This window comes from Lissotriton helveticus, chromosome 6, assembly GCF_964261635.1.
Source record: "Lissotriton helveticus chromosome 6, aLisHel1.1, whole genome shotgun sequence".
NCBI lineage: Eukaryota > Metazoa > Chordata > Amphibia > Caudata > Salamandridae > Lissotriton > Lissotriton helveticus.
In genome coordinates, this window is record NC_136067.1 from 1,061,618,102 (window position 1) to 1,061,642,002 (window position 23,901).

Below are 23,901 nucleotides of genomic sequence, written 5' to 3' on the forward strand. Positions count from 1 at the left end.
TAATTTACCGAATCCTTAATTTAAGGAATCGGTAAATTACCGAATTCTTAAATACCGGTTCGGTAAAGTACCGAATCCTTAATGTAGGAAGCACTCAAGTGAGTGCTTTTCACTTGTAAGGATTCGTTATTTACCACCAACTACAAGTTGGTGGTAAATAACGAAAACCTTTAAAAAATCAATTTTGTGCTTTTTTAACAGTGCCATGTGGCAGACATACATGCCCTTAGGGCATGTATGTGTGCCACCTGTGCACCCATGCACTATTCAGGGGTGCAACAGCGTGTCAATGTGACACCCTGCCACCCTTGTAGGTCTTCCCCCTCTTACCGATTCGGTATTTACCGATTCGGTATTCCCTATTCATTCCTATGGGCCTCCAGACCCAAAGGAATGAATGGGGAATACCGAACCGGTATTTACCGAATTTTACTGATTCGGTAAAAATTACCGAATGAATACCTTCATACCATTTACCCCTTCTAAAATACCGAATCGGTAACATTCTGTATTTTAGAATCGGTAAATGGTATTTACCTACATCTGGCCCTTAGTGCGGTGATGCGGACATCAATACTAAAATGTATTAGTCCATCCCTTGATGCGTGGTACTTGGCCGGACTGTAATATTGCCCCTGAAAAAGACCTGTGCTATGCATATCAAAGAACAATATTTTATGTGCAAGCTCACAGGCTTACTGCTTTTGTCACAGAGATTCTGTTGTTTGTGCAGTTCAAAGTTACATTCATAATCTAGCACACTGAGCTATGAACTACCATCTAAGACTGCATGGTACAGGTTGGAAAATTATGATTTTTCCCCAGTCTTTCTATCCCGATTGTGCTAAGAAATGTTTGCTTGGGTAGAAACAAATTCTTATTAAAGCCGACCCTGACCACTGTGTTCTGAATCCTGAGTTTGTCCTTCTCCAGAGCAAGCACTTTTTTAAAAAGTGCCTACGAATATGGGTGACATGTGAATCTTACACCATTTGTTCTCCATTGCCTGATGTAACATTTTGTATACACTGAATCACAAATGTATGATTCATTGTCTCTTTATGTGTGTGTGATTGATTTTGAAAATGTGGAAAGTTTTGCTTTAGGAGCAGTGATTAATGGAGTCACTTTTAAATGCGGACTGTAACGTCTGCATTTGCAAAGAAAGCATTTATGCCATTGGGCATTCTGCCTGTTAGATAAAGATGTTTGTGGCTGTAAAGGTATGTTTCACACAAGATTCCCTGTTAGGCATACTATGTTATACCGCGTTTAATTCTGATCTGCTTTTGAGGCATCATGTTTGTTGAAGAGATGTAGCTTGGTGGGACAGCACATGCAAAGAAGGTGGTACTGTGTCTGATAAAGGGTAGGGTGTTGAAAATGGATGGAGACAGTTTAATATAATACATATTGAAAGAATGCCTGATGATGCATAAAGCGCAATAATGTATGAGATGCATGAAACTCTAGAGGGGTGATGCTCAATGGACTAACTATGGAATGGGTATGGGGTAGTAAGTGCTATATAAATACAATTAAATTATCCCTACTACCCATTTATTTACACTCACTGTGTTTCCCCTCTGCCCCCGGCATTCACTGCCTCCCCCCTATGTGCCACAGAGAAGTGTGACTGACCCCTGCTTCATGAGACCCTTTGCATAGACGGGCATCCTGTTCCACATGTATGCACAGCTCTCACACCTGTCTGCCCCCTCATGCCCCCAACACTTCGTGCATCCTGACACCAGCGTCCTATGGAGGGGTGTGATCGACACCTAGAATACCATACGTGCTTTGAGGGATCTCGTGCACACAGCCCTGTACAATACATATGCATCCACCCAGGCTGCTGGCGCCTTTTGTCCTCCAGTGCACGCATTTCCAGACTGTGCAGCATTAGGGATGCAACGGTGTCTGTATCATTCTGCATTCATGCCCTCTGCACAGTCACATGTTGTCTGAGCACACAACTCTGCCAACCACTGACTTCTCTCTGTTTATACTATGTGTTCCCTGGTGCTGTCTGCACAGGTGACTGAGAACTGAGGCAGCATTGTTCTTCGCCTGTGCCATATGAGACCTTATAAACATCTACGAAGCCCATGCAGTATGCATGCAATGCTGCCCCCCTGCTGACCCCTGTCTGTTTACAGCAGGTGCACCTGTCACATCATGGGCAGGTGGGACTAAAAATAAGTGCAGTCGTAAGGGATGTAATGCACAGCCAGGCACACGTGTCATGTCCCACTGACCATTGTCTATTTCCACTTGTGTCCTCCAGGACAAACACTGTCAGTCAGTGCAGCATAGAGGGGTGGTCTGAGCCCACATCACATTCCGTCTGTGTGCAGAGCACTGTGCACAAAAGCATGCATTTTGTATGCTGAGGGCTCGTCATTACTGACCCTGCCTGTTTACATTGTGTGACCTCTGGTACTGAGTGTGCAGCTGGCACCGGGAACTGAGGAATGCACTGATGTATACCTGTGCCACACAAGATTTGATGCAGAGATAGATCATGTGATGCGTATGCAGAGCTCTCCCCTCGACTGACACCTGTCTGGGAACACTGAGCTGTGCTTCCGCCCAGTGGGATTGCATGCACACGTAGGAGCCCTGTGCATACAAGTGCCCTCGCCACCATTGCTGATCCTATTCTACTGGCACCTTTCTCCTACACCAGACATGGTCACACTGGGTAGCAGTGAAGGATGTCTCTGAGCCTCGCCCACAGGATCTTCCATACATAATAGATGGTACTTCTCCTGTGAGAGAACTCATGCAGAGGCGTACACCGTATGCTGTGCACACACACACACACAATACTCCTCAATGATGTCCCATTCTGTTTCCATCTTTTTTGTCTCAGGGCAGTAATAGTTAGGAATGTCTCTAAGCAGTGCCAATTGCATTATCCCATACGTACTAGATGGCATCTCTACCTTGACACTCTTTTATACGGGCATGCACCCTCCGCTGTATATACGCACACCACTCTCCAGTGCTGCTCCCATTCTGTCTGAACCTTCTTTATCCAAGGTTAGCAGCAGGCAGGGGTGTCTCAGAGCTTACTTAGCCAGTAGCATTCTTCCATACACACTAAATGATGCCCTTGCTTTGAGAGATCTCATGTAGAACATGCACCATAATTAGTATGCACACACAGTACTCCCTAGTGCCGGACCCATTCTGTTTGCCCCATCTTTCTCCCAGTAGCAGGCGGGGGTGTCCCTGAGCTAAGCCTTTAGTATTCTTCCACATATACTAAATGGAGAGATCTGATGTAAAACATGCACCATAAGCAGTATGCAACTCTATACTTCCCAGAGTTGCCCCCATTCTGTTTGCCCCATCTTCCTCCCAGTGGCAGGTAGGGGAGTCTCTGAGCTTAGCCTGTAGTATTCTTCCATATATACTATAACATACATATATCAGAGCATCACTTCCAGTGTGGTCACTTCCTGTGCTGCCCTGCGGTATGTCACGCGTTGTGACGTCACGTGCTTTGATAGCACGCTTTATGATATCACTTGCATACTGCCTGACTTGGTCAGTCCCCTCACTTCTTTTTTATGTCTCGGCCTGGCGAAAGCAGCGCATGGCATGCGCTGCTCTGCCATGCAGAGGCTTTTTGGAATCCTTAGGATTGCAGAAGCCTTGTCCCAGCTCCACCTTCAGTTTTGATTTGTGCACGTCGTTTTGCGTCACGAATTATGCCAAAGGCAGTGCAATGATTGCACCGAAGGCACGTCACTCGCTGATTGTTGCCACCCTGTCTCCTTTTATCCACTCCCTGCGGGATCGGATCTCTTACCCGAGGCACTACACAGGCTGATTTTATTGCTTGTAAAAAGTGCGCCAAGACGCGACCGCGTGTGTCTTTTGCAAAAAACACAGTTGTTGGACATAATGCAGAACAATGTCATACATTCACCCCAGTACAAGGATCTGGGCCTAAATCCATCGTTTTTTTTGCACTCCACACCACCCTGGGTTAGACACTGGCTATATGCAAATCAGCTCTGACCCTGTGCCTCCTGGGAACAGTCCAGTCCGAACTACCAAGCCATGTCTATCCCAGACCGGAATCAAGCATCCAGGGACCGGTTTCTGGCTATCAGCCTTCATCAGCCTGGATAGCTTGACTCCAGTGGTGTGGAGAGCCTGGGACTCACGTCTGAGCATACCCAGCCCACTCGGGGTGAAAATTGCAAAAAACACAGTTGATGGACAGAATGTAAAACAATGTCATACATTCACCCCAGTACAAGGATCTGGGCCTAAATGCATCGTTGTTTTGCACTCCACACCACCCTGGGTTAGACGCTGGCTATATGCAAATCAGCTCTGACCCTGTGCCTCATGGGAACAGTCCAGTCCGAACTACCAAGCCATGTCTTTCCCAGACCGGAATCAAGCATCCACGGACCGGTTTCTGGCTATCAGCCTTCATCAGCCTGGATAGCTTGACGCCAGTGGTGTGGAGAGCCTGGGACTCACGTCTGAGCATACCCAGCCCCCTCGGGGTGAAAATTGCAAAAAACACAGTTGATGGACAGAATGTAGAACAATGTCATACATTCACCCCAGTACAAGGATCTGGGCCTAAATCCATTGTTTTTTTGCACTCCACACCACCCCAGGTAAGACACTGGCTAAATGCAAATCAGCTCTGACCCTGTGCCTCATGGGAACAGTCCAGTCCGAACTACCAAGCCATGTCTGTCCCAGACCTGAATCAAGCATCCAAGGACCGGTTTCTGGCTATCAGCCTTCGTCAGCCTGGATAGCTTGACTCCAGTGGTGTGGAGAGCCTGGGACTCATGTCTGAGCATACCCAGCCCACTCGGGGTGAAAATTGCAAAAAACACAGTTGATGGACAGAAATTAGAACAATGTCATACATTCACCCCAGTACATGGATCTGGGCCTAAATCCATCGTTTTTTTGCACTCCACACCACCCTGGGTTAGACACTGGCTATATGCAAACCAGCTCTGACCCTGTGCCTCATGGGAACAGTCCAGTCCGAACTACCAAGCCATGTCTTTCCCAGACCGGAATCAAGCATCCAAGGACCGGTTTCTGGCTATCAGCCTTCATCAGCCTGGATAGCTTGACTCCAGTGGTGTGGAGAGCCTGGGACTCACGTCTGAGCATACCCAGCCCACTCGGGGTGAAAATTGCAAAAAACACAGTTGATGGAAATAATGTAGAACAATGTCATACATTCACCCCAGTACAAGGATCTGGGCCTAAATCCACCGTTTTTTTGCACTCCACACCACCCTGGGTTAGACACTGGCTATATGCAAATCAGCTCTGACCCTGTGCCTCATGGGAACTGTCCAGTCCGAACTAAAATGTAAATGATCTTGTTCTGAAAAATCATCACAGGTACAAGGCTTTAAGGACCCTAGTTTAGAAAAGCCCTTTGGAAACGTGAGACACCAGTGGATGCAATTTAACCTGAATCCTATTTAAAAAAAGCAATGGTGTAGATTATTAACATAAGACCAAAAAGGTTGTTCTAGGGGCCCAGAGATCAATATAATGTATTGTCTTATTGTCGGTTTTGTAAGTTTTATATTTTCCCTTTCCAACACCCTCCTTACTAGGAATTGATTTATAATAGCTTTCAACTCGCCAGGATACATCTTTCTTGGATGTGTAAAGAGATCAGGACACCCTAAGTTAGCTAATTGCCTAGAAATGTAAGCTAACCAAGGCACCTCGTGCTGAAATGCCAGAAACCGGTCCTCGGAAGCTTGTTTCCGGTCCAGGGAAGGCATGGCTTGGCAGTTCGGGCTGGACTGTTCCCATGAGGCACAGGGTCAGACTGATTTGCATATAGCCATGTCTGAACTGGGGTGGCAGAGTGGGCTAAAGAACGGTGATGGATCAAACCCAGATCTTTTGACTGGGTGTGAGTGTTTGATTGGTTCTGATGCTCCGTCCATCACCACCCCCTTTTGCATCACCACCCCCTTTTGTACCGCTGCAACCGCGTGTGTCCCCATCCAGGCTGATTTTTATTGCTTTTAAAAAGTGCGCCAAGACGCGACTGCGTGTGTCCCCCCTCTCGTCCGGCAAACAATTGTGTCTGAATAACATTAAAATTTGTTGCAGCGTTAGTTTGGAAATGGTCCGTATGGGTCCAGTGGAGACAAGCGCAATTTCACATGTTTGAAGCGATGTGCATACAGAAGGTAAAAAAAGACAGGCGAACGTCCATTTCTTGTCAGTTTATTTAACTTGGTGTGGCGCCTACACGCTCCCTTCTGTCCACTTCAGGGCGCTGTTGAGAATATGAGACACTCTTTGCCGCGAGTATGTTTCTGTAGGACACGTCTATAAATTATGAAATACTCAACATTGTGTCCCAGGAAATGTTTAAATGAAACTAGTTCTTCTGAAGACGGGCAGTGGTCTTGTGGGGGGAGGAGCAAAATGCAGCTCCCGTCACCACCTCCAGGATAAAGTTGACCTCAGTGAGGTTGTCAGAACCACAAACCCAATCAATCTCTTCCCTCAATTATCCGTCCCCTGACCCCCTTCTCACCAGAGGAGTGGCTGAAGGATTTGGTTTGTTCTGGCATTTTTTTTTTGTGTGTCTTTCTGTTCAAGAAATGTGACATTACTTGTTTGTGCGACAACGCCTGGAAAGGAGTCGACAGCGCTGAAAGGCTCTCGGACCGGCTTCTGTAAGCACCCTGGTGGAAAGTCGTCAGACTTTTAACAGAAAGACCGTCTTAGCACACTGCACCCCCTCTCGCCACCGCTCCCCTCAGTCCCCCCCCCCCGCGAGCGTCACCATAGTGAGCTCCAACGTAAAGTTCCTCGGGTGCCTTGATGAAGGAGTCCTTCATCGAGACACCCGAGGAACTTTACGTTGCCTAGTTCCTTCCGGGCAATAATACACTCTCTCACTTAACAACCCAGTGTAGTCTGGGAGTTGTAGTACTGCCTCTCCTCAATTGAATCCATTGGAATTTCTTTTTTTTTTTGTAGAAACGGAACGTGGTGCCCCAGGTGACACAGAGTCTTGCTGTAAACTTTCCCTGGTGGAACTTATTAATGGGCCAAGTGTGCTAAGTTCATATTTTAGTCGCTCACAGTTTGTAGTAACTACCGTTCTGCATTCAGGTGCTAGTAAGCCTTCACTAGTAAAGCAAAGTTGAAACTACAAGCTCCAGAATAGAAAGTGCCTGTAGTTTAAAAATATTAATAACTGTTCTGGCTAAAGTAGGAGTGGGTTGGAAAGATGTCCCAGCAACTGTAGCCTCACCAAGAGCAGTCACAAGTTCCATTCTCAGCAGGGCCACTGCTTCCTTTCATCCTTCTAGATCGGTGTCCGGAGTACTGTTTAATCGGTTAACTTTTTAAGTGGCAGCCCCTAGTCTGCCCCTAGTCTGCCACTTTTAGAACTGAGCTGAGAGGGTTCACTTGGGTTTCTTTGCACACTCTTTCCCGTGGGGGGTGTTTGTTTGTACTGACCCCAGAGGTGACACCATGCTCCATTGAATCCAGTTTCTGTTTTTTGAGTCCTGGCTTTTATATGACAGCCTCGCACCCAGTTATTTTCTGCTTGTTTCCATGGCTCGAGACTCGAGTTCAGCTGATTGTGCACCTGACCGGCCTGTTTAGTGACAGATTGCAGACATGGTGTCCCGACACACGCAGTTAAGTATCAACACTGCGAAACTTACTAGAAATGCACCCCAGATCTCTGAGAGGCAGACACTTCATATGGCATGGGAAAAGTGGGCTCTGGCCCAGGGCCCCAGCATTGCGCCTCAGGAGTGTGCCTCGAAAGCACTTACAAAACGTTTAGAAGGCTTTCTCTGGCCTGCACTGTTAGGTAAATAGTGACAAACCTTAAGTAAACTGAGCAGGCGCTGGATGCGTGCGATGCCCTGTGAACTCAGTGGGAGGGAGGGGGCACAAGCGAATGAATACCTGCTGCTTCAGAGCATCTGACTGCTTCCCCCGTGAGCTGACTGAATGAGGCATCTCAACGGTGACGCTTATTTACCCAGCAGGCTTGGGCAGGGTGCCTTAGGAGAGCCTGGAGGGACAGGCACCCCACCTGTCCTCTCCGGTGTGACTACTCACTCCTGTCCTGCACTGCGAGGCGGCTCCGACACGGATCATTAGAAAGAGCTGTGGCCACCTCGTCCCCGGGGCGCTGGCCATGGAGGGCATGATAGAGGGCCTGGGGGCTTACTTTGAGAATGGCAATGGAACTCGTGGAGACGAGCTGGAGTGCTTCCGGCAGGGACCACCAGGCTGTCAGTATGCACAGACACAGCCCATCGCGGGGGAGTGCCTCTGGGGGCAGCGTGCTTCAGAGGGGGCAGTGAGCAGGGACGCTATAAACTGCCAGCTAGAGCAGAGCTCTCGGGCTCCCACTACACGGCCTCAGGCTATGCCTCTGACCCTGGCACGCAGCGTTTGCACGGCAAGCTGTACCCCTGGATGCGGAAATACCTATCTGACATGCAGCCGCCACTTACCTCACTGTCACACAGCCACCACTCAACTATCTGACACACAGCCGCCACTTACCTCACTGTCACACAGCCACCACCAGGGGCGGTGGGTGAGATTTTAAAGTGGTGGGACGCAAAGTGATTTGCATACAGCACCGTAGCGAGCAAGCGCAGCGAGCGAGCCCGAACCCCAAAAGGGGCGTTTGGGGGGATTCCCCCCCCAAGAAAATTTTGGGAAAAAAGAAGAAAAATCGTGCATTTTCAAGCAAATTTGAGAAAGCAGGAAGGTTATAAAGCAATTGTGAAAGTGCAGTTATTACATTAATAGATGGCATAACATAGGTAGCTGCTTATTCAGTATAACCACAGAGCTTCATACATTCCATCCTATTATGCTCAGGTGCTGAATTCAGACTATAAGACTTTCATGGAAATCTCAGCTCTAAGAGTAGAAGAAGGCTGCCTCACACACACCTCTCAGTGCAGCAGAGTGGACAGAGGGGTGACTTTTTAACTGTCTGAGGCTTATACGGTCGGTAACACCCTCCTCCCTACCTCTTAACATGCTCCCGCTCTCCACTCCCTGCCATACTTCTTCCATGGTATGCTTCCTATCACCCCATCGCCGCTCTCAACCCTTCTTCCTCACATGCCCCCCTCCCTATCACGTTGTCCCATTCCATCACTACAGTAGTATCGCTGACTTCACCCTCCCCAACCTCTCTATCCCTTCACCTCCCATGCTATCTCCCACCATACTCTCGCGACCAGGGTCTCGCTGCCTCGTGCGCTCCTATCGCTCTCCCCGAGTCGCGTTGAACCTGTCCAAGCGCCGCGTCAATGTCCTCATATTACTAATCTAAGGCCCTGGAGATCGAAATAAAGTAATTATAAGAATAAGAAACCACATAACCAAATCTGCAGCACAACGAATAATACATGTTTTTTGTCTCCTACACGGCTCTTAAATTGCTAGATTGTTGGCATAACAGGGTAAATATGTCTTTATTTAACGAATTTCCATCTCATGAGCATGTGCCTTCTTTGTGGAAAGTGTTTAATTTGTTCCTCAACTTCCAAGAGACAATCTCAGCATCTTGGTCGCCTTTATTTGGAAGCACTTAAATCACGACCACACTCTCTGCCTGTCTCACCCCCATTAATGACACACTCAGTGTGTCTCCAGCTGTAGCACAATTAACAAGACATTAGTGAGAACAGAGATAAACGCAGCTATTTCTCAATCATTTCAAGTGCAGAGGGAGCACAGAGGTGCCAAACGAGAAGTGTCAGACTTGCTAAAGAGTTTTAAGTAACACACACATCACACAAAAAACCCTAGATCATGAAGTTACAACCCAATGCCCTCACGAAGCTGACACTACAGCGCCGGCGATGAGGGAAGTTCTTTCAGTCGACATAATTGTTGAACGACTGGAAGATGAAAATATTAGTAGTGTAGCTGCTTGTGTACCTTGACAGGTTATTGTTGTGTTATTATTATTTTTACTACTATCATCATCATTTTCATAGTTATTATTAGTCTTAATATTAGGGTTGTTCATGTAAGGGAATAATGATTTCCTTGCAATTGAATTATAAATGACACATAATTGGTCAAGGAAAACAAATGTTGTTTGCTGAACCCGACATATCCTGCACCCTGCGAAAAACTGTGCCTCCAGCTTTAACGGGTTCAGAAGGGCAGAGTAAGAAAACCCATGTCACAGGTGCAGCTAGTCAGGTCTGTGTTTTCTACCCCGGGGAACATTGAAGCTCGTGATGGTCTAATGGCGCTACGTGGTGTTATTAAGAAAATCAAAGGAAGAAAGTGTTTTTTCATGATTCCTACCACATGCGAACCTGCATCTCATAGATCAGAGACCAGAGACACAATCAGGCAGGTTGAGGTGAAGCAGCCATTTGCATGCGCTTTTGGAGCACAATTGTCGATTTCCCTGCCTTTTATTTTACAGACCTTTGTCTCTGTGTTTTGTTCGTCATACTGTGAAAAGTGCATTGATTTTGCTCTTTTAATATAGTAAAACGACTGCACCCCAGTCTAACACAGTAATGCACTTACATTAATTTCACTCCAACCACATGTTCCCTATTAACGTAACCTGACATTAAGCATAAATTGGAGGATGCCGGAGCAACAGTTTAGCTTTCACGAAGTGTATGTTACTGAAACACTATGCCACGCATGGTAAAGCATTACCTCAAAGCTTTTTGTGAAGCTCTGTTTAGTCACTGATGGTGAGTCTGGTAAACAAAACAAACAATAACCATGTGCACTCAAGCTTAAAGTGCTGCCTAAAATATGCCAATTCAATCAATGTCATGCTTGCGTTATCTGCACGTTCACGTCCACCAGATTCTGCCGGGATCACTTTGACTGTGGTATTGACAACAAAGAAAGTATGTAGAGAGAGCATCTACAGCTCATCTGTGGATGTAGCCTTACGGCTAAAGCTTCCGACTTTAGCGCTGGGCAACAGGGTTCGAGCCTAGGTGTGGCCTCACCGTTCTGGAATTTTGGGCAAATCACTTAATCTCCAGCGCCTACCAAAATAATGAATTCAGAATGTGTCCTTGTCACTGTGTAAGGTCCCTGGTGCTCATGTAAAGTGCTCTGATATCTTATTCTTTGGGTCGATCTCGCACTATATAATAAAGCTGCAATAAAAACAAATAGAAAGAATTTGCTCTGTATAAAATGCCCCTATACCAACCAAAGCCTCCTTGTACAAGCGATCCCCTTCTGTCTGCAAACAGGGATTCATTCTGCATGCCTGTGCACTGAAAGGTAAGGTCAGGTGGTGCAGTACAGAAGGAAATATGTCCTTACATTGACATATACCAGGATCTCAACTCTTCACACTGGTGATGGATGGTGAACTAACAAGCATGCACATTGTGATTTTTTTCCCACCCTGGTGTGCAATATTTTATTTGCCGTGATGGTTCTCACCATGTTGTCTCACTCCGGAGCAAAATTGTTGGCAGTGTGTGTGTGTGGGAGGGAAGTAGAATTTGCCAGCGCGTGGCACAGAACAACATAAGTAACAAGTCATTCAACAACGCCGTTTTGATCAGAAACGGAAATGAGCCGGCCTAGGCCTCTCTGGCTGCAGCACACAAGGCCCAGCGTGGCAGCGCCGTCGTTCTAAATTGTAAATTATCGACTGGAGATTAAAACAATTAGTCTACATATCAGAATTATATACTCACTAAAAAAAGAGACTACTAGTGCTGGAGAATTACTGAAGTTGAAGTAGTGGTGGTCACTCAGTACTTCACACACGACGGGTCGACGGACTCGAGAGCACACAGGCTGGCTGATGCACACACGAGGCAGCGAGAGTCACCACCACCCACCCAGAGAGAGAGAGAGTAGAGAACAGGATCGTGACGTCAGCAGCTGGCCAATCACTGCATGACTGAAGTCAGACACAGTGATTGGCCATTAGGCAGTGGTGCGGCATCCAATAATGGATGGCCCTGCCCTGTGCGCAGCGACTGGCCAATCCTGGCGCTTGGGGGGCACACTGCGTGCTCGCCCTGTCGCCCTTTCTATCGCCGGGGGCTGTCGCCTGGTTAAACCCAGCACCCCCCTGGCCACTCGCTAGCAGGAGAACAACTAATGCGCATGCTTGGGCTAGTTTCAGCCCTGAGCTTCACTTGCGCACTCGAGCCTCGGGACACCTCTGCTGCTGCAGCTGAGTGACGTGGACTGTCACTCAACTCAAGCTGCACAGTAGTCCAGCCCCCCTGCCGCAGAGCACTCCCCCGACTCCCGGATACGCCAGGTGCTGCCCAGATTCCTGACGGCCTGGACATGAGGATTAACAAAATGAAATATTTATAACTTTCTTGCACAGCCGCGGGTCCATGGGCTAGTGGGGCTACGCCCCTACGCCCCAATGGACGCACCGCGGCTGCTGAATACTAGAAGGCTAAACCTTGTTATAGATCTGCGTAGAGCATTGTGTGCATGGTTGGGACAGCTGAAAGACCTTGCTGTTTCTTTCATTCTACTCTCGTGTTTGTTCATTGCTCGCCTTCAACAAGTTATATTTTCAGGCATGTTTGCTCATTATGAAGGCTTTGATGGTGTGTGTGTGTGTGTCCATCTTTTGTAAAGTTTGTAAAGGCGATCTGCTTGTTAATATGCTTTAGAACTTAAAAAGTCACGTTGGAGCTCATGCTGGCATTGGCTTGTGTGGGTCCTGGGGCTTCATCACAGCTACTTTGGAACTACAATTAAGGAACATATTGATATTTGTCATTGACGCCTTCTTTCGTGGTCATGTCAGATATTTTGCGAGGCTGAGTCAAACTCTGCTGGGGCCCTTGAGAGCTTGATTCAAATCTAAAATAAAATGTCTTGCAGAGAAAAACAAAATAAGCAGATCCAGCATCCGATGCTCTCATTAGCTAGTAATTAACAAGGCAGGTTGCTTTACATTTTAAATAAAAGGTGGATCACGAGCCTAAACTCGTTAAACGTATAGGGGCCTGGGCAATAATAATGTCCTCTCGTTCCGCGCTTTGGCAGCCGTGCAAATGCATACGCTCCCACCTCTGCAGTCACTTTTAGACTATCCCTGCGCTCGAGCTTCCAAACCTCCAGTTTATTGTGCTTTCTAGTATACGCCTCAGTTAGAAGTATGTGCTGTAAAGGAGACATCTGTCTCCCCTAGTGGGAGCCTCTTTTGAATGATCGAGGGGTGCCAATGAGGAAGGGGGCGTTCTGTACGGGGGCCAAGTCTTATAAATAGAGCGTGCAGCTGTACGCTCATTAATATAGCTATCCAAACATACTTACGTTGGAAAGATCTTAGTAAACAAGCAGACAGCTGATAAAGAACATCTTTGGACACTTTGAGGGAACATTTGATCTGACAGTGCTTAACCACGAGCAGCCCTCGTCTTGCCTCCAAGCTTGGCGTGCTCCTGAGGCACAGGGCACACGTCTGCCAGACATGCATGAACACACTCGCTGGACTCGGGCATGATCATGTATGTGCCAATCTTGTTGCTCATGGGAGACAGATTTTAAACAGGCATGTTTTGCTAGTACTGGATATTGCTTGTGCAAATGGCCCTTTATTCTGCCTTCAGCTGTGCATGGACACACTGCTGACGTCAACTGGCTCTCTGCGGCTTGCTCCATTGGTAGAAGCCTTGTTCAAGTGCGTCCGGCTGTTCAGTGAGAACTTCTCCACTCAAACATGAAGGGAATGTGAGACTGGGGTCATTTTGGGTTTTCCACTTGATATGTTCCCATGCACGGCATGAATACGTGGGAACGTGTGTGCAGAGCGTAGGTTCTGGCGCGGCCTCGGCACGGCCAGTAGAGCCTCTGTCCAGTGACGCACTTGTCCTCCAACCTTTAATCTCGAGCTCAGATTGCCGCAAGCCAGTGGCATGGGGACTGCAGCTGCTGCCCACTCCCAACCCTCTAATTGCATTGAAACACAATTCCAACGGCGGGATTACAAATCCACTTTTGGGTGCAATCACCAATCAATCTCCAATTTGTGCCCAAAACGAGATTACAGTACAGACCCTGCACAATTTGCACTCCACGCTGGTGTTGCACATTGTGATTTTTTTTCCCACCCTGGTGTGCAATATTTTATTTGCTGTGACGGTTCTCACCATGTTGTCTCACTCCGGAGCAAAATTGTTGGCAGTGTGTGTGTGTGTGGGAGGGAGGTACAATTTGCCAGCGTGTGGCACATAACAACATAAGTAACACGTCATTCAACAACGCCGTTTTGATCAGAAACGGAAATGAGCCGGCCTAAGCCTCTCTGGCTGCAGCACACAAGACCCAGTGTGGCTGGCAACGCCGTCGTTCTAAATTGTAAATTATCGACTGGAGATTAAAACAATTAGTCTAAATATCAGAATTATATAATCACTAAAAAAAGAGACTACTAGTGCTGGAGAACTACTGAAGTTGAAGTAGTGGTGGTCACTCAGTACTTCACACACGACGGTTCGACGGAGTCGAGAGCACACAGGCTGGCTGATGCACACACGAGGCAGCGAGAGTCACCACCACCCACCCAGAGAGAGAGAGTAGAGAACACGATTGTGACGTCAGCAGCTGGCCAATCACTGCATGTTGGACCCGGCCCTTTGGGCAGGTTCACCCCGAGACTTTTTTTAGCTTTTTCCTAGCCTGTTCCTGGAACCTGGGTTGGTGATTTTAGGCCTCTGCGCACTTTTTCACTGTGGCACAGTGTAAAGTGCGTGTGCTCTCTGTGTATGTGTGGTGAGTGACCTGCCCTCCCATAGGAATGAATGGGGAATATGTATGCCCATGGTAGTTCCTGATGTGTGGGGAGTGCAGGGTCGAGTTTGATATGTGCGAAATCGGGAGAATGAATGCTGCAGAATAGTGTAAGCGGCATGGTTGTGTCTAGTCTAGAAGTGCCACTTTTAGAAGTGGGCATATTTGTGCAGTGAGACTGCTGGCACGTGATTGGCTGGTGAGCCTGGCCCAGGAGTGCCTGGGCCTGCTTATGGATTGACTGTCTGGTTTGAGTGTGACAGGGGCTGCAGAGCCCCCAGATGGTTGTCTGAGTCAGCCCATGGATGAAAGGCAGCATCTGCTGCCAGGGAAGTGGGAGGAGATTAGCACCTGGTAGTGAAGGGCGGTGCCTGCCTGCCACAATGCTGGCTCCACCCCCCCGCTGGGCGACTGTCACCTCTGTCCCTGATACTGAAGGGACTTCCCTCTAAACCAGTCTAGCTGGTTCTCACACTGAGACTTCAAAGACTTCAAAGACTTTTCTGTGTATAAGAAGGGGCTGTGTCCCCTTCCAAAATGTTCTTGTTTTCAACTTGAATCTGCCAGGGGCGTGCTGCTGCTGGGGCTCAGGGGAATCCCTGAGCCCTGCCCAGCCCCTGGACTCCTGATGGACTTTCCTTCTCTGGGAGCTGCTGTGCTCCACCTTATGTCCTGGATTACTGAAGTCCTGGACCCCTGAAGGACTTTGCTGGATTTATGAGCCTTTTCTGTGGCTCTAGCGCTGGGGAAGCGCTTTATCCTGCTTATAGCGCTGGGGGCACTGTAGATTGATTCCTAGCACTTTGTTCTTGGTCCTGGGCTTGAGGGCGCGTGTTCTTGCCCCTTTGGCGCTCTGGAGCGCTTTGTCTTTTCCCCCGCGCTTAGTAGCGCTTTTATTTTCATATTGAATGGAGGCCGGTGCCCACCCGGCATTGCCCCGTGTGGTTCACTGCCGCTGCCTGGGGCCCGGAATATCCCTAAAAGTTGCCGAAAGCGGAGGCTGCAGCGCCGAAAATCGGAGCCGCCGCGCTCTCATTGGTTGAGAGAGCCGAGCCCCCTCACCAACGCCGTGACGGGATAGGCCCGTGCGGCGCAGCATCATGGCCCTTGTCGTGCTGTGATTGGATGAAGAGAGGAGGCTCGTCATCGGTGCCGCAACGGGATTGGCTGATCGAGGCCGGCCCGGGGAAAGAGGAAGAGTGATGGCGGCTGGTCTGCAGGGCTCCCGTGAGCGGAGGGAGCCCTGCAGCGAGAGGAGCGGCCTGCAGAGACGAGCAGAGGGGGCGCGAAGCACATTGCCGGTGCCTGCCCCCACCGCGAGGCTCCCCAACTGGAGGGAGAGCCCAGAGGAGGAGAACCGCCGATCGTCTGACCGACCGGTGAGTGTGTGGCAGCAGAGAAAGGGGAGGGGCGCCGGGAAACGTTGTCGGTGTCCGCCCCCCCCTCCCCCGGTAGCGCGAGCTCGCGCCCGTGGTCGGTGTGAAGCCAAGAGGGCTTCAAGGGCGGCCCCGGTTGGCAGTGGGTCACCCCAACGTGCATAGAGCCCTGAGAGGCTCCCGGCCCCAGTTTGTGTTCAGAGCCACGGAGGCTCTAGGGGGCAATTTTTAATTTACGAGCCCTGAGACGCCCGAGGGCCAGTTCGCTTGTTTTCAGAGCCAGAGAGGCTCTGAGGGGGCATGTCTTGAGAGCCCACGAGGGGCTCAGGGCCCAGATTGTATTTAGAGCCACGGAGCCTCTAGGGGGCAGTTGGAATTACGAACCCAGCGAGGCTCGAGGGGGCATTGGCTGCAGAGCCTGTGTGGCTCCACCATTGGTGGCGCAATTCACCAGAGGGGCTGCTGAAGGCCCTGCCACAGTTTTTCATGATTCTCCAGCTGCCCAGCACTTAGTGGGCAGCTGCACCGTTTAGGCGCAATTTCAGGAGAGAGTCCCTGTGTGGGACAGAGAGGGCACAGTGGTGCCAGGCCTTCACAGCTGCGCAGCACTTAGTGCCAGCTGCTACGTTTAGGCTTTCTTTTCTTGAGACTGGTGCTGCATGGCAGCGCGCCCTGACATTGAGACTCAGGGCGTTCTAGCCCCAACAAGGCCAGTTGGCCTAGGGACTGCCACAGGTGGTGGCTTATGTAGGTTTTGCGCAATTGTATGGTTATTGCACCTCTGAATGTGATTTCTTACATCATGTGTTATTCCTGCACCTCTGAATGTTTTTAGACATCATGTGACTTTTGCGCTACTGCATTGTTCTGGTACCTCTGAATGTATTTTTATTGCATCATGTGCTTTATTCTTAACACCGCTGAATGTGTAGGTTTATGCATCATGTGTTTCCCTTTACTACTCCTCTAAATGTATATTTGTGCATCATGGGTAATGTATTCTTTCCTAGACCCCTAAATGCTGTGTGTTACTTAGGTGGTTGTTCTTTTTAGTACAGGTGGTCCTAGTGAGGTCCTGGTCCCCTGCGTGACATTCTCCTAAGGTGTTTAGGGTTACGTAGGTGGTACTTACCTGTCCCCAGTAGTTACTGGATGTGATTTACAACTGTTATATTTTTTGCTATACTTATTCTAAGTTCTATAAGTGCTATTTCTATTTCTAAAAGTGCTGATTATGACAGTGGCCCATGTGGCCCTGTCCTGTGTACATAATCCCTTATGAATGTTGCCCGTGCCAGTTGGCACAATGTACATGTGTGATTTTTATCTGATGTGTTTTGACAATACAAAAGTTATTTTAATATAACCTTGTGTGGAGTTCCTTTTGTGGTGTGCCTAGGATGTTGTTGCTGTTGTGTGCTGGCGCAAATGCTTTACACATCGCCTCCGAGTTTAGCCTCACTGCTCGTGCCAAGCTACCAAGGGGGTGAGCAGGGGTTATCTTGGCGTGTGACTTCCTTGCCCTGACTAGAATGGTGGTTTCTGCCTGGCTTTGGCGTCAGCCTTAGCCTACCAGAAATAGCCAGTTCTAACACTGCATGACTGAAGTCAGACACAGTGATTGATTGGCCATTAGGCAGTGGTGCGGCATCCAATAATGGATTGCCCTGCCCTGCGCGCGGTGACTGGCCAATCCTGGCGCTGGGGGGGCACACTGTGTGCTCGCCCTGTCGCCCTTTCTATCGCCGGGGTCTGTCGCCTGGTTAAACCCAGCATCCCCATGGCCACTCGCTAGCAGGAGAACAACTAATGCGCATGCTTGGGCTAGTTTCAGCCCTGAGCTTCACTTGCGCACTCGAGCCTCGGGACACCTCTGCTGCTGCAGCTGAGTGACGTGGACTGTCACTCAACTCAAGCTGCACAGCAGTCCAGCCCCCCTGCCGCAGAGCACTCCCCCGAGCACTCCCCCGACTCCCGGATACGCCGGGTGCTGCCCAGATTTCTGACGGCCTGGACATGAGGATTAATAAAATGAAATATTTATAACTTCCTTGCACAGCCACGGGTCCATGGGCTAGTGGGGCTATGCCCCTACGCCCCAATGGACGCACCGCGGCTGGCCACCACTCACCTCACTGTCACACAGCCACCACTCACCTCACTGTCACACAGCCACCACTCCCCTCACTGTCACACACCCGCCACTCACCTATCTGACACACAGCTGCCACTCACCTATCTGACACACAGCCACCATTCACCTCACTGTCACACAGCCACCACTCCCCTCACTGTCACACACCCGCCACTCACCTATCTGACACACAGCCGCCACTCACCTATCTGACACACAGCCGCCACTCATCTTACTGTCACACATCCGCCACTCACCTCACTGTCACACAGCCACCACTCCCCTCACTGTCACACAGCCGCCACTCACCTCACTGTCACACAGCCACCACTCACCTCACTGACACACATCTACCACTCACCTCACTGTCACACAGTCGCCACTCACCTCACTGTAACACAGCCACCACTCACCTCACTGTCACACAGCCGCCACTCACCTATCTCACACACCCACGACTCACCTATCTGTCACACAGCCGCCACTCACCTATCTGACACACAGCCGCCACTCACCTCACTGTCACACAGCCACCACTCACCTATCTGACACACAGCCGCCACCCACCTCACTGTCACACAGCCACCATTAACCTCACTGTCACAAAGCCGCTACTTACCTATGTGACTCACAGCCGCCAATCACCTCACTGTCACACAGCCGCCACTCACCTATCTGACACACAGCTGCCACTCACCTCGCTGTCACACAGCTGCCACTTGGCTATCTGAAACACAGCCACCACTCACCTATCTGACACACAGCCGCCTCTCACCTCACTGTCACACAGCCGCCACTCACCTCACTGTCACATAGCCGCCAATCATCTATCTGACACACAGCTACCACTCACCTATCTGACACACAGCCACCACTCACCTATCTGACACACAGCCGCCACTCACCTCACTATCACATAGCCACTACTCACCTCACTGTCACACAGCCGCCACTCACCTATCTGACACACAGCTGCCACTCACCTGTCTGACACACAGCCGCCACTTACCTCACTGACACACAGCAACCACTCACCTTAATGTCACACAGCCCCCATTCACCTCACTGACACACAGCCGCCACTTACCTCACTGACACACAGCAACCACTCACCTTAATGTCACACAGCCCCCATTCACCTCACTGACACACAGCCGCCACTTACCTCACTGACACACAGCAACCACTCACCTTAATGTCACACAGCCCCCATTCACCTATCTGACACACAGCCACCACTCACCTATCTGACTTTGAGAATGGCTATGGATCTCGTGGAGATGAGCTGGAGTGCTTCCGGCAGAGACCCCCAGACTGTCAGTATAATCAGACACAGTCCATCGCGGGGGAGTGCCTCTGGGGTCAGTGTGCTTCAGAGGGGGCAGTGGGTAGGGACGCTATAAGCTGCCAGCTAGAGCAGAGCTTGCGGCCTCCCACTACACGGCCTCAGGCTATGCCTCTGACCCTGGCACGCAGCGTTTGCACGGCAAGCTGTACCCCTGGATGCGGAATACCTATCTGACACACAGCCGTCACTTACCTCACTGACACACAGCCACCACTCCCCTCACTGTCACGCAGCCGCCACTCACCTCACTGTCACACAGCCGCCACTCACCTCACTGACACACATCCACCACTCACCTCACTGTCACACAGCCGCCACTCACCTCACTGTCACACAGCCGCCACTCACCTCACTGTCACACAGCCACCACTCACCTCACTGTCACACAGCCACCACTCACCTCACTGTCACACAGCTGCCACTCACCTATCTGACACACAGCCGCCACTCACCTATCTGACACACAGCCGCCACTCACCTGTCTGACACACAGCCGCCACTCACCTATCTGACACACAGCCCCCACTCACCTATCTGACACACAGGCGCCACTCACTCCACTGTCACACAGCCGCCACTCACCTATCTGACACACAGCTGCCACTCACCAGACACACGGCTATCAATCACCTCGCTGCTACGCGGCCACCACTCACCTGACCGCCCCCGCAGCACTCACCTCAAAGCCACGCAACCACCACTCACCTCACTGAAACACAACTATCATTCACCTATCTGACACACAGCCACCACTCACCCCACTACTCCCGGCGGAGCATTCCCCTCACAGCCACGCAATCACCAATCACCTCACTGACACACAGTCCTTATTCTCCTCACTGCCATGAAGCCACCGGTTACCGTACACCTCCGCTCACCATACTGAGGGTGTGACTTAATGGCTAGAGCAGTCGACTATGACCCTCGGAAACCAGGGGCCTCATTTATGAGGCCGTGCGTCACTTTTACGCCGCCGGTGCGTCACTTTTTGTGACGCACCAGCAGCGTAAAAAATGTGCCTTGTTGCACCTCGGAAACCAGGAAACCAGGGGCCTCATTTATGAGGCCGTGCGTCACTTTTACGCCGCCGGTGCGTCACTTTTTGTGACGCACCAGCAGCGTAAAAAATGTGCCTTGTTGCACCATATTTTCAAAGTGACGCATCTAGGTAGATGCGTCACTTTGTAAACCCCTGCGATACATTATACCTACGCCAGGTATAATGTATGCAGGGGGGGCGTTCTGACGTAAGAAAAGGTCATAGAAGTGACGCAGTGAAATCTATAAGATTTCATTACGCCACTGCTAGGACACAAATGCGTCAATTTCTTTCGCCTGCCTCACAGCAGGCGTAAGACTGACGCAGGCCCATTCACATCGGGCTTGCCCCATGTGAAAGGACACATTGCTGGAGTTACATCACTTTTGTGAGACAGTCCAGGAATGCGTCACTTTTGCGCCATACAGATACGTCAGAAATACTGACGTATCTGTAACTCCTTGCGCCATGATTCGTCATACTGTAAATATGATGCATCATTGGTGTCGCAAGGAGGGTGCAGTGAAAAGTGACGCATCGCTGTTTTCACGCAGCGATGCGTCACTTTTCATAAATGAGGCCCCAGGTTCTAGTCTGGCGGAGGCTCAAGCATCCTGTGATTCTGGGCAAATCACGTAATCTCAACTCGCCTTAAAAACATGTATGTCTGTAATACAACTGCTGTTCATGTAAAGCGCTGCGATGTCGAGTTAGTGCTATATAAAACAGAAACAACAAAAATCTGTCCCACAGCTATCGAAGCTCACTCCTTCTGAGCCACTCCTGGCATCCCTGCCATGCAGCCCTCACTCACCTCACCGCCCCAGTCTACTCATTTTACCACCACAGAGCCTTCACTCACCTTACCTGCACACATCCATCACTCATTTCACTGCAAGGGCACATGGAGCGCTTCTCGTGGGGGCTCAAGTACTCCTGCAGTTTTTCTGTACTACTTACTTCAAACCTGCAGCTTCCAAATGCTTGGCCGTTTGGTATCGCTCCTAGTCCGCATCAGCATACTCTCTGTGATTTCTGTTTCTGCCTCCTGTTAGCACCTCCAGCTCGCAACCTAGCTGCTGACCTTTGTGCTCTACGCAGTTCGAGCCGGCTTGCTCTCCCTGCGCAACTACTCCTGTTTTATGTTTGCACTGCTAATAGAGGTTTTAAGGTAACAAAGCCTCTTCCAAACAAAAACCTTTGCTGTTTTGATTTTGCACTGCTAATAGTGGTTTTAAGGTAAGAAAGCCTTAGTCAAACAAGACCGATCGCCCTTGTGACATGATCTGAGTCAGCGTTACTGGCGAGTTACAATGAACTCAAAATCCGCGCTCCTCAGACATAGTCGATTTAACATAAACAAAGTGAAGGGTAACATATAGGAAAGTGGGATTTTAACGCTTCTGCAGCAGCGACGAGTAGTGCAGCACCAAGTTAGTAATTGCTTTATCTTATTTGTGTGCTTTTGAAGGGTTCAAACGAAAAATGGCAGTTCCGATTGGGTTGAAGAAATTTGCAGATACATGCTGCAGGTGGTGTTTTGGAAAAGTACAAAAAAAATCATAGTTGGGGCGCAAATAGTGTTGTCCCATCCCATGTAGAAGACTCTCGCTCAGATGTGCTGCCCTTTATGCAAAAAAAGTACTGCGTGGAAAATGCAGCTCCGCGAAGGACGGAAAATAGTGCTGTTCGCGATTTAGAATTTGTAGTCACTTAATGGTATTTCATGGTGCTCGTGCTAATATGGCCTGGTACTACCTATACCCCCTCCTCCCTTGTCAAGATCCAGACAATATCAATAACAAGAGTTTATTTTCTTTGGAAAAGGGGGTCGTAGATAACCCCTTGGCCGTATTTATTAACATAATTAAAAAACAAACGTAATATTTACAATATTTACAAAATACGCAGAAAACATATAATTACATTGATTACATTGATAAGTACAGATGTCAGATGGCTATCCTTAACATACCTCTAATACAAGTTATTCCTATCCGAATCTAAACATATCATCATCAATAATCATAATAGTAGTTACTTTTCTGCGTATCCTTATTTGAGCCTACAGAAAGGTCAATAACTGGTGTCAGATCATTATCAAATTAACCACGCCCTCCCACCGGAGTGCGCATGCGCAGAGGGCCCGTTCACCGTGAGGGTACTCCCACCCCCGGTTACCCCGTACGCTCTGTATACTATCTCCATAAGGGGCCCTTGCAGTTCTGCGCCCTTTACTGGCGCCATTGTGCACGTGTGTGGTGGCCAACCAGCCTAGGGAAAGCGTAACTCCTACTCCCCCGCACCCATCCAGCCACTGGCTGTAACTGCCCCAGGAGTTCTAGGAGAGACCACTTGTCCCTCCCCCTTGGGCGACCACATTCAAGAATGGTGCTGCCCTCTAAGGACCTTAAATTTACTGCTCACCAATCATGACCTTATCGCCTGACCAAGAAATAGTACTAAATACGACGATAGATGACCTGTAAAAGGAAAACACTTCCTGGACATAAAAGAAGGAAACAGAAAAAGCATATACAACAATATTTTTGCTTTAGGGGACGGTGGGTGGGGAAAAATAATTACAGCCTCCTAGTGAGGCTGGGTCACAAGTTGAAGGCTCGGGGAGCAAAGAGGACAATTCCTCCGCTCAACCGCCTTTTAAGGGTTACTGTGGCCAGGCTTTTTCTAACCGGCCTGACTGAGTCCACACGCATGACCTGGAAGTGATTCGAATCACTTCCGGGTCATGCCCTGTACCCCTGACCCAATCCTGGTTGAGGCGCGCCTGTCGCGTCATGACTGCGAGCGACAGGCCCACCTCTAGGGTCGTCGGGCCGGCACAACCGCCATACTTTTAGGTGTCCTATGCCGGCCCCGCCTTTTCTCACCTGTCTGTTCTGTGGGATGCTGAGCCTTACTGTATGGCTCAAAGGCAAACCAGCAGTGAAAACCTGGAATTTGCATTCAGAGTGTGAGCTTCAGCAAGTTCTGTAACACGGCGTCCCCACTGACTGCAGGTAGCTGCCCAAAGGAAATATTTGCAGTTCATTTGTACAATACAAATAATTTAACACAGACACATACTCACTCCGGTGGCGGCACTGCACCCCTCTGTCTCGCTGCAGCTTCACTTGTTACAACTATTCTGCTCTGCGAGCAGGTTGATGCCGGGAGTGACCGTCTGCGCCCGCCTCCC

General features: G+C 49.5%; 1 protein-coding gene across 4 annotated transcripts in view; it reads right to left on the reverse strand.

Moving 5' to 3' along the window:
• Window positions 1-23,901, reverse strand: part of LOC144763260 (uncharacterized) — a 133,578-nt gene that overhangs the window by 15,357 nt on the left and 94,320 nt on the right. The window contains exon 1 of one of the 4 annotated variants that reach the window (XM_078648711.1): window positions 21,663-21,832. The exons of the other annotated variants lie outside the window; for them this stretch is intronic. The gene's annotated coding sequence lies outside the window, so the exon portion shown is untranslated. Of the gene's footprint in view, window positions 1-21,662; window positions 21,833-23,901 lie in introns of those variants that run through there. 4 annotated transcript variants of the gene reach the window in all.